The 13,539-nt window shown below is 38.5% G+C and overlaps 1 long non-coding RNA gene across 2 annotated transcripts in view; it reads right to left on the bottom strand.

Moving 5' to 3' along the window:
- Positions 1 to 824: 824 nt before the first annotated feature.
- Positions 825 to 13,539, bottom strand: part of LOC144594375 (uncharacterized) — a 142,940-nt gene continuing 130,225 nt past the window's right edge. For both annotated transcript variants that reach the window (XR_013547384.1, XR_013547385.1), the window contains 2 exons: positions 12,299 to 12,418; positions 825 to 4,036 (listed from right to left, as the gene is read on the bottom strand). This is a non-coding gene — a long non-coding RNA (uncharacterized LOC144594375). The remainder of the gene's footprint in view (positions 4,037 to 12,298; positions 12,419 to 13,539) is intronic.

Here is a 13,539-nt window from a genome sequence, read left to right on the forward strand (position 1 = left end):
TGAAACATAGGTCCTCGGTCAGGTCAAGTTTATTGTCATATTCCCAAGTAATGTGAGGTGAAGGTATGATACAAAAATCTTGCTTGCAGCAGAATCAAAGGCACCCAAATACACAAAAACATAAATTATACATAATTACACATAAAACTCCAAAAGATAATAAAAAGAAAAACGATTGTACGGAAAAACAAGATATTAGCGCAAAGCACAATTGGGGGGAAAAAAACAAATGTCCATGGTAATGCAAAATGTGGTCAAGAGTGTTCCATTGTTGAGGCAGTAATAGGATTGTGAGGGTTGGTTCAAGAACCTGATAGTTGTAGGAAAGTAGCTGTTCCTGAACCTGATGATGTGCAACTTCAGGTTTCTATACTTCTCGCCTGATGGTTGCAGGGAGAAGAGGGCATAGCCTGGATGGTGGGGATTGCTGACGATAGATGATGATAAATAGCTTTGCTCTTTGCTGTGACAGGCAAACTTCTTGTTGTCATCACCGTCATGATGGAAAATTAGTTTGCTCGCCTCATTTATTTCTAACCATTAAGTTGAGAGCATCCGAGCTGGAGCCTGATTGCACACCAGTTTAATGCAATCCAATTCCTAAATTAATGGAATTTCACTCCCAGTCTCTCAGGGATTATGATCTGCAATTATCTTTTCTCAATCATTTTTGTGTCCTAGATATATATTGGTAATGATTGCAACCACACTGAATTAGTTACAAAAAAACAATTTGTATTTATATAACAGTTTAATATACCTGCGTAATGTTTCAAACAACAAATTACTTTTTGAATTATACTCACCCTTGTTATGAGGGCAAGTACATGAACAAGACTGTGCAATCAAGAACCTACAAACAGTGATAGGATAACTGAACAGATAAAAGGTAAACACAAAATGCTGGAGTAACTCAGCGGGCCAGGCAGCATCTCTGGAGAGAAGGAATGGGTGATGTTTCAGGTCGAGACCCTTCTTCAGACTCTGAACAGATAAAGCTTTCCTACTAGCATTGGTTGTCCGATAGAAAACCGTACTCTTCACAAAATGCTGTGGCAGGTCGAAAGGGCTTTATTTTATTAACAATGCTGACACTTCCAACAATGCAATCAGCTCTCAATACTCTAATTAAGTATCTGCCTACACTTTCTGTACTATAACTACAACATAGCTGAAACCAGAGGCACAAGTGCTGCCAAATCAACATATGTAATAGACATAAAGGGAAAGTTGTAATTATGCATCAAAAATACAGAAGGGGAAATAGTTGTTAAGGGAGGAATCAAAAATAACTGTGAGAGTAAATATAAAGTGGTCTCTACTACTACTTTCTATGTTTTCTTGCTTTGTCTCCTGTAGAAAGTTGACCAAATGGAAAGCAGGCATATATGCAGTATTCTACTTTTAAGCCTCTTGTAACAGAATAGTTTGTATTCTCCTTTGCTGTGATTTCTGTCCTACTATTTCCTTTCCTTTGTCTATTTAGTTTAGTTTAGAAATACAGCATGGAAACAGGCCCTTCGGCCCACCGAATCTGTGCCGACCACCGATCAACCCGTACACTAACACTACCCTACATACATGAGAGACAATTTACGATTTTACCAGGCCAAATAGCCCACAAACCTATACGTGATTGGAGTGTGGGTGGAAACCGGAACTCCTGCAGGTCACGGGGAGAACATACAAACTCTGTACAGACAGCGCCCGTAGTCAGGATCGAACCCGGGTCTCTGGCGCTGTAAGGCAGCAGCTTTACCGCTGCGCCACCGTGCTGGCCATAATTGGATATCATGACAGTTCACAAGATCAGTATAACTGCATTTTACTGTTCTACCAAATTCATTTTATATCACTCATGCCTCTTGTGTAGAAGTCTTACTCAGTAGCCCCAAAAATTATAGCTTGTTAGGTAGATAAACCATCTTCAGTGCTCGTGATAATACAAAATTAAAATGATTTTGTTTATTTACACTTACAATTTCCATGACTTTTGAAAACAGTTTTATAATGAATTATTTCATAGTAACAATATGATATGTTTTACATTTAATCTTGGACAAAGGAATGACAGATCCATCAATTGTTTAATACCAAGTCACATCAGAGTAGACACTAATTGAAATGAATGTGGCAATTTTATTCTGATGGTTTACAAGGATGGAAAAGAAAATTACCCCAGCGTAGGTGTTCTTCAGAAAAAGCTTCAAGATTTAATGGCGTTGATCCTTGCATTTGCTATAATATCCCATTGTGCTCCTTGGTGCAATGTGGATATTTGAGTCACATTATGCATATACAATTTAAAAGAAAACATTTCCTTGTGGTTTACATAATAAATCTGTTAATCTAAACTAGACATGACAATAAACGTGACAATAAATAAACGTGATAATAAACTGCACTTTGGTGCAGAAAATTCACTGGTGAGAAGACAATTTTCATGCAGCTTCTCTTACCATAAGTAAAATTATAAAATCGGTAAAAATAGGCTAAAGTCGTTTTTCTGCAAACTACTTTTCAATACTATGGGAAGCAATGATACTGCTAGTTACACTCATTTCTATAGAGTGTGGAAAGGCAAGAAACAATGCCATGGATATTTTTTTAATCATGCAAATCTTTCCTTTCGAATACTTTAATGAAATTAGTTTTTCTCAGTTGGAAATGTATGGGCAGAAATTCAGAAGCACAAGCTACACTAGCCGGCGTGCTTTGTAACTTTGTCAGCGCCATCGGTGGCCTCTATTTGTATACATTGTGTATGCAAGCAAAGAATTTCACTGTGCCTGGTCATTTGTGACAATAAAATATTCCTATTCCTATTTTGTTTCTATGATTTTTAAAAATGTAACCAAGTAGATATGGAGGGATCCTAGTTTCTTCCTAAATGGATTTTTTATCAGATGCGTTTTGCAATAACATGACAAAATGATGTCCAAAGTTGAAATTGAAGCTGTACTATAAAGAAAGCAATAATTGTTATCAATAAATATTTTCTATTGTACTATCTCTTGCAGTATAGAACAAGGGCAAATGAGTAGATCAAGACATTCCATTTCTGGTTAGATTATTTCATCCATTTTAAAAGGCATGATTAGAAGAATGTAAGAAAGATCAATCTCATTTGTTCAAATCGGTGGAAATTTAATGGCAGCAAAGTAGTTATACATTAAACTCATCATAAAACTTATTGTTCAGCCTAATTTTACCTCAATTTGTGTATATCTTACTTTGCATTATTTTTCAGTGTAAGTTTTCATTTAAATTAACTGTTCAACCTGTCAAAATCAAACCGACTGGAAGAGACTTTGGAAAACATTACGTTGACATTGTTTATGGGCGATACAGAGCATTTGATGCACATTTTAAATATCCCGTTTTTAAGAGAAAATGGTCAGAAACAAATTAGCCAAATATTTTCTGTATAATGTGAAACCACATTGATTTACAGTATCAATTAAATTTGTAAAGGATCAAGCATGGAGATTTAACATTTGGAAAGATAAAATAACTTTATACAAAATTATAAATGGTTTGTTTGTACTTATTAAAGTGGTCAGTATCATGATTTTAATCTAGTGTTTAAATTTGCTTAATCCTCTGAAGAAAATTTACAAAGGGAAAGAGGCATTTTAAATACAGATATTTATAATTTTACAAGTAATATGACCTTTTGTAAGTAAAATTAAGATACTCATGTGTCTTAATTTGCTAATAGGTTCTCTTATATTTGTGAATTCCCTACTTTCATGCTCACTAACTATTGTCATTCACCAGCATGCTGCTTCCATCTTGTCTAAAGAGACAAAATAAGTATTTCGGTAAGGTAGAGTTTAACATCCAATTTTTCTTTTCTCTCATGTGGATCATTGTTCATCAAACAACTTGAATAAGAACTTCTGAAATGAATTCCATGATTTCTGAAGCTGAGATCTCTGGTCCAGGATTTCTTGTTAAAATTCCACTCCTTGTCTGCTTGAACTACTGGGCCATCTAGATTTCCTCATGCTTCATTGGAAATCGAGTCGTTCCCCTGTGAAGAAATAAAAATAATTGAAAAACATACAATCTGCTAATCCTTTAAAGATGGCTCATTTTGCATAATGCTTAATTCCATTCATGATTCCTCAATGAATGAAACAGTTCATGCCAACATGGAGTAATAAGTGACAACTAATATCCACATCAGAAAAGTGCCAGACAATGACCATGTTCAACATGAGAACTCTCCATGTTTAAATTTCAACAGTATTGCGAGTCTGGAGGCTCGTTCTTTGTTGAAGAAGTTTATTGCGACAGCAATATTCGATCACAAAGTTTACTTAACGAGATTACAGACAACCATTAAAACTAACTGTTCACTTCGATGAAGTCTCCTAAACTGACTCTTTTTGGGCGCCAAAACCGCACGTGACGACGCTGTCCAATCAGCGGTCTCACTCCCTGGACCAATCCTTACGGTCGCACCCACACGTGACCTTGCTGGCCAATCTGAGGGTTCGACACCTAGGACCACTCTCTATGGTCGCTACAACGGTATTACAATCGCTGAATCTCCCTCCATCAATATGCTGGTATCCACCATTGATTAGAAACTCAAATGGGGCCAGCCATATAAGTTTCATGACTGGAAGAACGAGTCAGTGGCTGTATATCTGCAGAAAGTAACTCAACTTCTTATGTTCCAAAGACTTTTCACGATCTATTAAGCATGAGTCAGAGGTGCGATGGAGCGAAGTCCCAGCAACACCCAAGAGGCTCCACAGATTCCAGGACTAAATTATCTACTTGATTAGCATCCCTTCAATCACCCCAAACACACACTCCCTTCACCACCAACACACAATGCGTTTTGCATCATCACAGTGCAGTTTGTACCATCTGCAAAATGTAGCACCGTTACTCCCTAGGCTACATTGGTAATACCTATGAAACCTGCAATCTCCACCACCAAGAGTGAGAAGGGCAGCAGGCCAATGCAAATACTGGATACATGCAGATTCCTTTCCAAGTCGCACATTATCCTAATTTGAAAATCTATCAATGGCCCTTTATTGTTGCAGTGTCTGAACAGAACAGTGGGAGAACTGTGACCAGAAGGATTGAATGGATAACTGGAACTTTCTCAAGGATAACTAGGAATGCACAATAAACACTCAGCAATGTCCAAAATCTGAAAAATTAATAAATGGATAAACATCCTTTGTATTATCAAATTTAATTAAAGCAGAACTAATAAAAACATATAAAAAGCTTTTTTTAATGGGAGAGATGAATTTCCTCTTTTCCTCTTCCATGCAAGTAATTCAATATTTTATTGAAAACATGCTGATTCCTCAGTGTTAAGCCACTTCCTTTATATCAAGTACATCCTTAGTTTATTCAAATTCATCCAAGGAATATATGTGATATTTATATTTCCCCTTGTTTTAAACATAGAATATGTATTAAATGCTCATCTCTTTATGTTGTCCTCATCATTCTACAATTTCACTAATTCCTCTGGATTTGGCATTACTTGACAATTTTCATCAAGCTCATGCTTTTGATGAAGTTCATTGCGTTCATTCTTCTGTGAAAATTGCTCATGGTAGAAATTTCACTAATTCTTGGGCACCCAAATACTACCGTCTTACCAAACCAAATAATTCCTCTAAAGAAATTGCATTAGGAACATAAATCTCACCAATCATTTTCCTCATGGGTTAATACTTCATGTGGAACTTTATCAAAAATCTTGTGGAAATATAATTATGAAGAGGAAGAAATTTAGTGTTGTTTGCCAGCACTTGATGTGTACATGTACAGACCTCATTACTGCATGCTTCATTCCACTGACTTCAAAGAAAACAAGTGTAAGGTGATAAGAACATTCAATAACCATTTCTCTCACAGTGTTTAATGCCTATGACCAGGCCCAGACAAATGTCTTCCAATAGGTCATAGAATTTTATACTTCCACCCAAAGAATTAGTCGGCATAACTATCACACACAGTTTTGGCAAACTCAATAAGATCTAATGGTTTGTTTCCACACAGATATCTGGATATTCTAAGGAGATGCCCATCAAATGAAAAATTAAAGCTTGAACAGATGACAGAGATGATTATGTGGAAATTACCACTTAGAATTTGCAACCACATTTTGAAGAGTTAAGAGGAACTGGTTATGTTCAAGCTTTGCATCCATACCAATGACATTGTTAATTGAGGGTCTCTATTCTTGCAGCACTGAAGCATCTCTGTCCTTAAATTCAGTCTACTAGCTTCCTATTTCAGAAACACTAAAATAAATGGAAGGCTGAGAAATGAAAGACTCATTAAAAAATCATAAAGAGAAAAAACTAGCTCAAAAGCTGCTTCTTGGTGGTGTTTATTTTTATATGCAGTCTGAACAGACAGACCTAGATAGAGTGGATGTGGAGAGGATGTTTGCAGTAGTGGGAGAGTCGAGAAACAGAGGGCACAGCCTCAGAATAAAAGGACGTACCTTTAAAATGGAGATGCGGAGAAATTTCTTTAGCCAAAGGGTTGTGATTCTGTGGAATTCATTGCCACAGAGACCTGTGGAGGCCACATCATTAGATATTTTTAAAGCGGAGATTAATAGGTTCTTGCTTAGTAAGGGTGTCAAAGGTTTCAGGGAGAAGGCAGAGGAGAAAGGGGTTAAGGGGAAAAATAGAGCAGCCTGATTACATGGCAGAGCACACTCAATGCCGAATAGCCTAATTCTGCTCCTATGTCTTATGATCTTATGAACCATCTCAGGTGGGGAATATCAGGTAAGGGTTCCAAAGCAGCAAAATGATAACTGTTAAATATTTCATTAAAATCCGACCAAACACCACAAGTAAAATAATATAAATATAAACAACACAAATAATGTTACATATAACATTGTATAAAATTACCAAAAGTACGATTGGCAAACTTTGACACTGGAATGTTAGAATTAAGAGAAAGTTGGCAGGATTAATGGACCCTGAAGATGAGGGATATTGAGGCTATTGTCAGGAAAGAGAAGGGAACACATGTCAAGTTTAGGCAACTGGGATAAAGTGAACCCATTGAGGTGAACAAGGGATGTGGGAGAAGAAAATAAGGTCAAAAAGGGGACAATGAGATATCCAGGTCACATAGGTAAGGAAAATCTTAAAAGGTTCTGGAAGCATATTAAGAGCAAAAGGCTAACTACGAAGGGAGTAGGTCCCCATAACATGGGAGAGGGGCTGGGCAAGAGCGTGCGAGTGATGGGTGGATACAGGTGAGGAGGGGTTAATTGGCAGATAACAGACAGGTGGAGGATAAAAGTGCAGAGGTAGCAATAAAGGCTGACTGGTGATTAGTGGAGAACAAAAGATTGCAGATTCTGGTTCAAAGAAGAAAGAGGGTGATAAATGGTTTGGGAGTAAGGTGGGAAAAAGTGTGTGTGTGAGGGGACAGGGTAGATGAGAGAAAGGGGGGCAGAGGAGTGCAAGTTACCTGAAATTGGAAAATTCAATGGTGATATAGTTGGATTGTAAACTATGCAGCAGAAAATGAGATTCTGTTCTTCTGGTTTGTGGTAGGCCTCACCTGGGCCGTGGAGGAGACTTAGCACAGACAGGTCGAGATGGGAACGGGAAGGAGGATTAAAAAGGCAACTTGGAGAACCAGATGGCCACAGTAGACCGAGTGCAGATGTTCAGCATATTGTTCGCCCAGCCTGTATTCAGTCTCAGCGAGGTAGAGGAGGCCATGTCAGTAGCACTGAATGCAATGGACATGTTTGGAGGAGGTGCATGTGAATCTCTGTCTCACCTATAGAAGGGCTATTTAGGTCCATGAAATAGAAGTGAGGAGACAAGTGTTACACTCCTACGATTGCAGAGGAAAGTGCCGGAAGTGAGTGTAGGGAGTGAGGGGGAAGTAGAGGGATGTTGGCCGGAAATGTTGAAGAATGATGTGTTCGGTAGCTAATGATATTCCTTTTTTAGCAGTGGGCAAGTAAAGATTATCCGGGAAATTATAGGCCTGTGAGACTCGCATCAGTGGTAGGGAAGTTATTAAAGAGGATTCTTTGGGATAGAATTTACTTGCATTTGGAAGAGAATGGGCTAATTAGGGACTGTCAGCATGTTGTCTACAGTAAGTCACTTCTTACGAACTTGAATTAGTTTTTTGAGGAAGTTATGAAGGTGATCGAGAGGGCAGGGCAGTTGACGTCTACATGGATTTTAGTGAGGCATTTGATAAATCCCCTCATGTAGGCTAATCCAGAAGGCGAAAATGCAGGGGATCCATGGTAATTTGATCAGTTGGGTTCAGAACAAGTGATAAAACGGTGTTATTTTGGTTGGAGGTATGTGATCAGTGCACAGGGATCTGTGTTGGAACCTCTGTTGCTTGTGATATATATGTAAACGTAGATGGATTGGTTAATGAATTTGTAAACAACACCAAAATTGGTGAGTTGCGGACATTGAGGAGGGCTGTGAAAGTATACAGCGGGATGTAGAAATAGAAGAAGAAGTGGCAGATGGAGTTTAGTCTGATATTGAAGGTACCATTTCAGATTTTTTTTTTGGTAATTCTTGATCAACCATGAACAAGATCTCCCCAACATCTACAGTATTGCAATTTGGGAGGTCAAATGTGAGAGGAAGATATGCAATTAATAGCAGCACAAAGAAATGCAGATAGTGGAATCTTGAGCAAAACACAAAGTGCTGGAAGAACTCAGTGGGTCAGGCAAAATGGGTGGAGGTACCGGACTGGGGACACTTCAAGCCAAGACCCTTTCTTTAGACTGTTTGGAGTATTGAGTGGGGAGAAAAAACTGGAAAAGAGAGGTTGGGGCAGAACAAACCCTTGGAAGTGATTGGGGTGGGGGGTTGATTGGCAGATGAATGGAGTAAGTGACACAGAGGATGGTGGATGCTTGGACCTCGATGGCAGAGGTGGTGACATTTAAAACGCTTTTAAATAGACACATAATTATGCAAGGAATGGAGGGATATGGATCGCGTGTAGGCAGAGGAGATTAGCCGAACCTGACATCATGTTTGGCATGAACATTGTGGGCCATTGAGCCTGTTCCTGTGCTGATCTATGTTATTCTATGTGGATGCTGATGGGGTGAAAGGTAAGAATGAAGGAAGCTCTACTCCGTTCTGCTGCAGGAAGATGGGGTGAGAGCAGAAGAGAGGGATATAGAGGAGATTTGGGTGATGGCTGGGTCAAGCACATTGGGGGTGAGGGGTGGAGGACAGCCTGAGTTCCTGAAAAAGGAGAACATTTCAGATGTCCTGATGAGAAAACCTCAGCTCGAGAACAGATGTGGTGGAGAAGGCAAAACTGAGAGAAAGGGATGGCACCCTCACAAGAGAGAGGGTGGGAAGAGGAGTAGTCGAGGTAGCTTGTGGGTTTGTGGGGTGGGGAGGGGAGGGAAGAAGAGGGGAGGCAATGGGGAGCAGATGAGGCCGGGGTGGGGAGCGGATAGGTAGGGGGAAGGGAAAGTATAAGTGGGTATGAGCGAGTGAAGAGTGAACCCCCTTCACAGCATAGAGAGATGTAGTTTTTCACAAATGGTTTCAGTTCAGGGAGCTAGGCACAAGCAAGTCCACTTTAAATCAAAATCTTACTTTCAAGAAAGCTCTTCGTAAGACCTCCCCACTATACCTCAGTCAGTCACCATTCTAACCCTCTCCTCTGCCACTAATTGTGACCCAGACGCACACGATCCAGCAACCTACCATGATCCTCATGGTCTCAATTCCTACCACACTGTTATAAAAGTGTTTGGAATTCAATTTCCTTCAGTGAAACTCATTTTTGTTTCCTCATTACTTTCCTTCTTTTCTGTGCCCAGATTCAATGACCTAAATAGAAAATGAGTACTTGACTAAATTGAATGTGAGCATAAATGCAGACATCCATTTTAAGGCATGATTCCAATTAAATAGCCTGCATACTTTGCCTCATGCTCATTAACAGTGAGATTTCAGTTTGTATAGTGAATGTTTTATTCATGCTTTCCATCTCTTTTTAGCAACCATAATGATGTATAAACAAAAACTGCAGTGATGAGCTACACATGTCAGAACTCTTATTGTGGTTACCCATACAAATATTTATTGATATTCAGTAACACTTGATTCTCACCCCATCTTCAGACCACCAACATTGATGGTGTATATACAAAATATTCTAAATTTTGTTGATCCATTTCTATTGACAAACATCTGAAACCAGATTATTGGGGTCTGCACAAGTCTCATTACCTAATGTTCCATGTAACATACTGTAAAATGTAGCATTCCCAACTGCTGCCCTCGTAAGCTGACATGCCCTGTCATTGATGACAGCATGAAAGAGCAGTGTGAGACAGTTGGTATTGCATAATTGAAGTCTTACTCCTGGAAAAAACACGGCAAAACAACATTGTTTCTATGGCAGCATTCCAAGAGGGCATGTTGCTAAGCCTACGGCAGTACATGATATTGCCTAACACACGGATTAAAACTCTGCTCACTGGTGTGCATATTTTTTGTGAAGTCAAGACAAAGTCCAGAGGGGGTTGTGGAACTCCAGTGAAATCTCATTAAAGAGCAAGCCCTAAACATTGAAAATTTTGATGCAACTTAATTTTATTTTTAATAATTCCCACCACTATTTACAATGCAATTCTTCAACTACAATGCTCCTCTGGACTTGCTGGAATGAGGAATAAAGCACCCACGAAGCATTTTTCAAGAAGATGTGAAAAAAAGTAATTCAGTGATGAGTCACCTAAATTCATTTCGAATACTTAGTAAAAAATGGCTCATGAGATTGTTCTGTAATGGTATAATCTCCTGGTTATCCACAGATTATTTGCCTACCCTATCCATTATTGGGAGCCATGAATGGAAGCTGAAACATGGACAGGAATAGAGAGGAAGGAAAAAGAAAATATGAATGAAAAGAACTCCCTCTATCTTTCGTATAAGAAAATAACTGCAGATGCTGGTACAAATCGATTTATTCACAAAATGCTGGAGTAACTCAGCAGGTCAGGCAGCATCTCGGGAGAGAAGGAATGGGTGACGTTTCGGGTCAAGACCCTTCTTCAGACTGAAGTTCATGCATAGGGAAGTGTTAAATTACTTGCCTGAGGAAGGTTAAATTACTCAGACTGAAGAAGGGTCTCGACCCGAAACGTCACCCATTCCTTCTCTCCCGAGATGCTGCCTGACCTGCTGAGTTACTCCAGCATTTTGTGAATAAATCCCTCTATCTTTCTTTTGTTTGGACTGCAAACCAGGTGATTCACATTGGATTAACTAAATGGTTGGTGTGATCTCCTGCCGCCTGTATCAGTTCTTTAAAAAATCAGTACTTGCCTCAGGCAAGTAATTTAACACTTCCCTATGCATGAACTCAATTGGGTCATTCCTAAATATGAACCTTGGGGAATTATGCTGAGTTCAGGCTGACATGGTCTGCATTGAATCCAATCCTTATGAGGTTGAAATCTAAACAAGGTATAAAACAAAGGTAGCTATCTCCACTAGATATAATTTCTCATCCCTACAGGCAACATTGGGAAGAGAAGCAGATGCAATGTAATCCTCACCAATAATCTAAAATGATAATCACCCTGCTTCCTCCAAAAATCAGTTTCCAATTGAATGTCTATCATTTCAATAAATGAAAACAAAAACATCAACAATTATGAAATGTTTAGATAATAAAATATTTTGGACAAATTCTAGGGATGCTATTATAAATATACTAATTAAATATAAAAAATACAAAGTCATTAGATTCTGAGATGTAGAAAGCAATATTATTCTCAATCTGCATGTTGAAACTCAGATACTTTGATTAAATTTAACCTTGGAAAAGTTACCTTGGGTTTAAAAAATATAATGTATCAAAAAAGTTGATTAAATCTTTTGATGAACAGTTTTAATATTATTGCACCATTATGATTTCCGCAAGAGAAAAAGTGAATTTCCAGTATTTGCAATCATTTGAAATTGAATTAAATCTCACAGGATATTATGTAGAGAAGTCTTTTACATAGCAAGAACATATAAGGAATATTCTGCTGCAAAAAAAACTAATTGCCTATCTTGCCATATTTGAAATTAGAATATGGCATTCACATATGATTAGACATAAATCTAATTCAGTGACCTGAGTGCCCATATGAAGGACTTTCTTACAACCTTGCGTTTTCCTTTGACAGGGTTCCAATGCACATCCAAATTAACAGTTTACAATCTAGAGGTGCTTTTCACTTCAAAGGGAAATAATTTAAAAGACTAACCACATTCATCTTTGTGCTTCTCCTCTTTATTTGCTCTCTTCCTCGATTTATTTCCATACTTTGATCTGGACATTTCTGCCATAGATTTGCTGCTGCAGAAACTTCAGAGGCACCCTAGTCCTGAGAAATTAAACAATATCAACAAGTGTTACAGATTTTTCTAGCAGAAAAATATGGAACAAACTACATTTTGACAGGGGTAATGGGGAGAAGGCAGGAAAATGGGGTTGAGAGGGAGTGATAGATCAGCCATGATTGAATGGTGGAGCAGATTTGATGGGCTGAATAGCTCCAAGAACATGAAACTCAGGATTTGGGGACTGACTGTTGTAGTTGGAAAGGGGGTAAATGATTGGAGCTTCATGGGATTGGTCTTGGCATTGCGGCATTTGGGGGATGTGAGTATTGCGGCCATTAGGATTCAGAATGTCAGATGATGAGAGCGTCAAGAGTAGGGGTCTAGACCAATGGGGGAAGAGTACTTTGTTAGTTGGGAGGAGTGAGGTGAGGTGGAAGGTATCAGAGGGTTCATCTGAAGGAGAGGAAACAATAAAAGAACTTAATGGGGTGCCAGTCTGGCATTATGCAGTGAAAATACCCCAATGTTAGTTACTTGTGGGATAACGTGGCTTAATTTCTCTGAACGCTGTATGGTTGGAACATTATTGTACCTGACACTGAAAATGTACAGGATAATCTGGCACAACTCGTATTGTGAGGTACTTGGTCAAATATCCAGAGGCTTAATATTTCATGGAAATGGTTATTATTGTTTCACAATATTCAAAGTACATCTTAGTCATACATGAGATAAACAACGCTATGTGATCACATTTCTCGATAATTGTATTCAATTTAGGGAGATTCTCTGAGGCAATTTCAATGAATCATCAGATGAAAAAATCCACATGTAATTCCTTTCAAAGGCCACAGGCAGACACTATTAATTTTTATAAGAGGAAAATTATGGTGTGACTCATTTTGCAGATTCCTCAGGCAATGTTTATACTAGCATTCAGATGCTAAGTAGACCCTGGCATATTCCTAAAACAAACGTTAATTGTTGATTTGGACTTGAGTAAATGAGTTCCAATTTAGCACTGGAACATTCCAAAGTACTTCCAGATTCACTGTCATACTCAAAGCATATCAACCAATTCTGACCAATGTACCTTAACCTACTCCATTGGAATACATTGGTTTCATCCCACTGTGCATTTAAGAAAGTGGATGAAAGTAAG

This window comes from Rhinoraja longicauda, chromosome 6 (genome assembly GCF_053455715.1).
Source record: "Rhinoraja longicauda isolate Sanriku21f chromosome 6, sRhiLon1.1, whole genome shotgun sequence".
Taxonomy (NCBI): domain Eukaryota; kingdom Metazoa; phylum Chordata; class Chondrichthyes; order Rajiformes; family Arhynchobatidae; genus Rhinoraja; species Rhinoraja longicauda.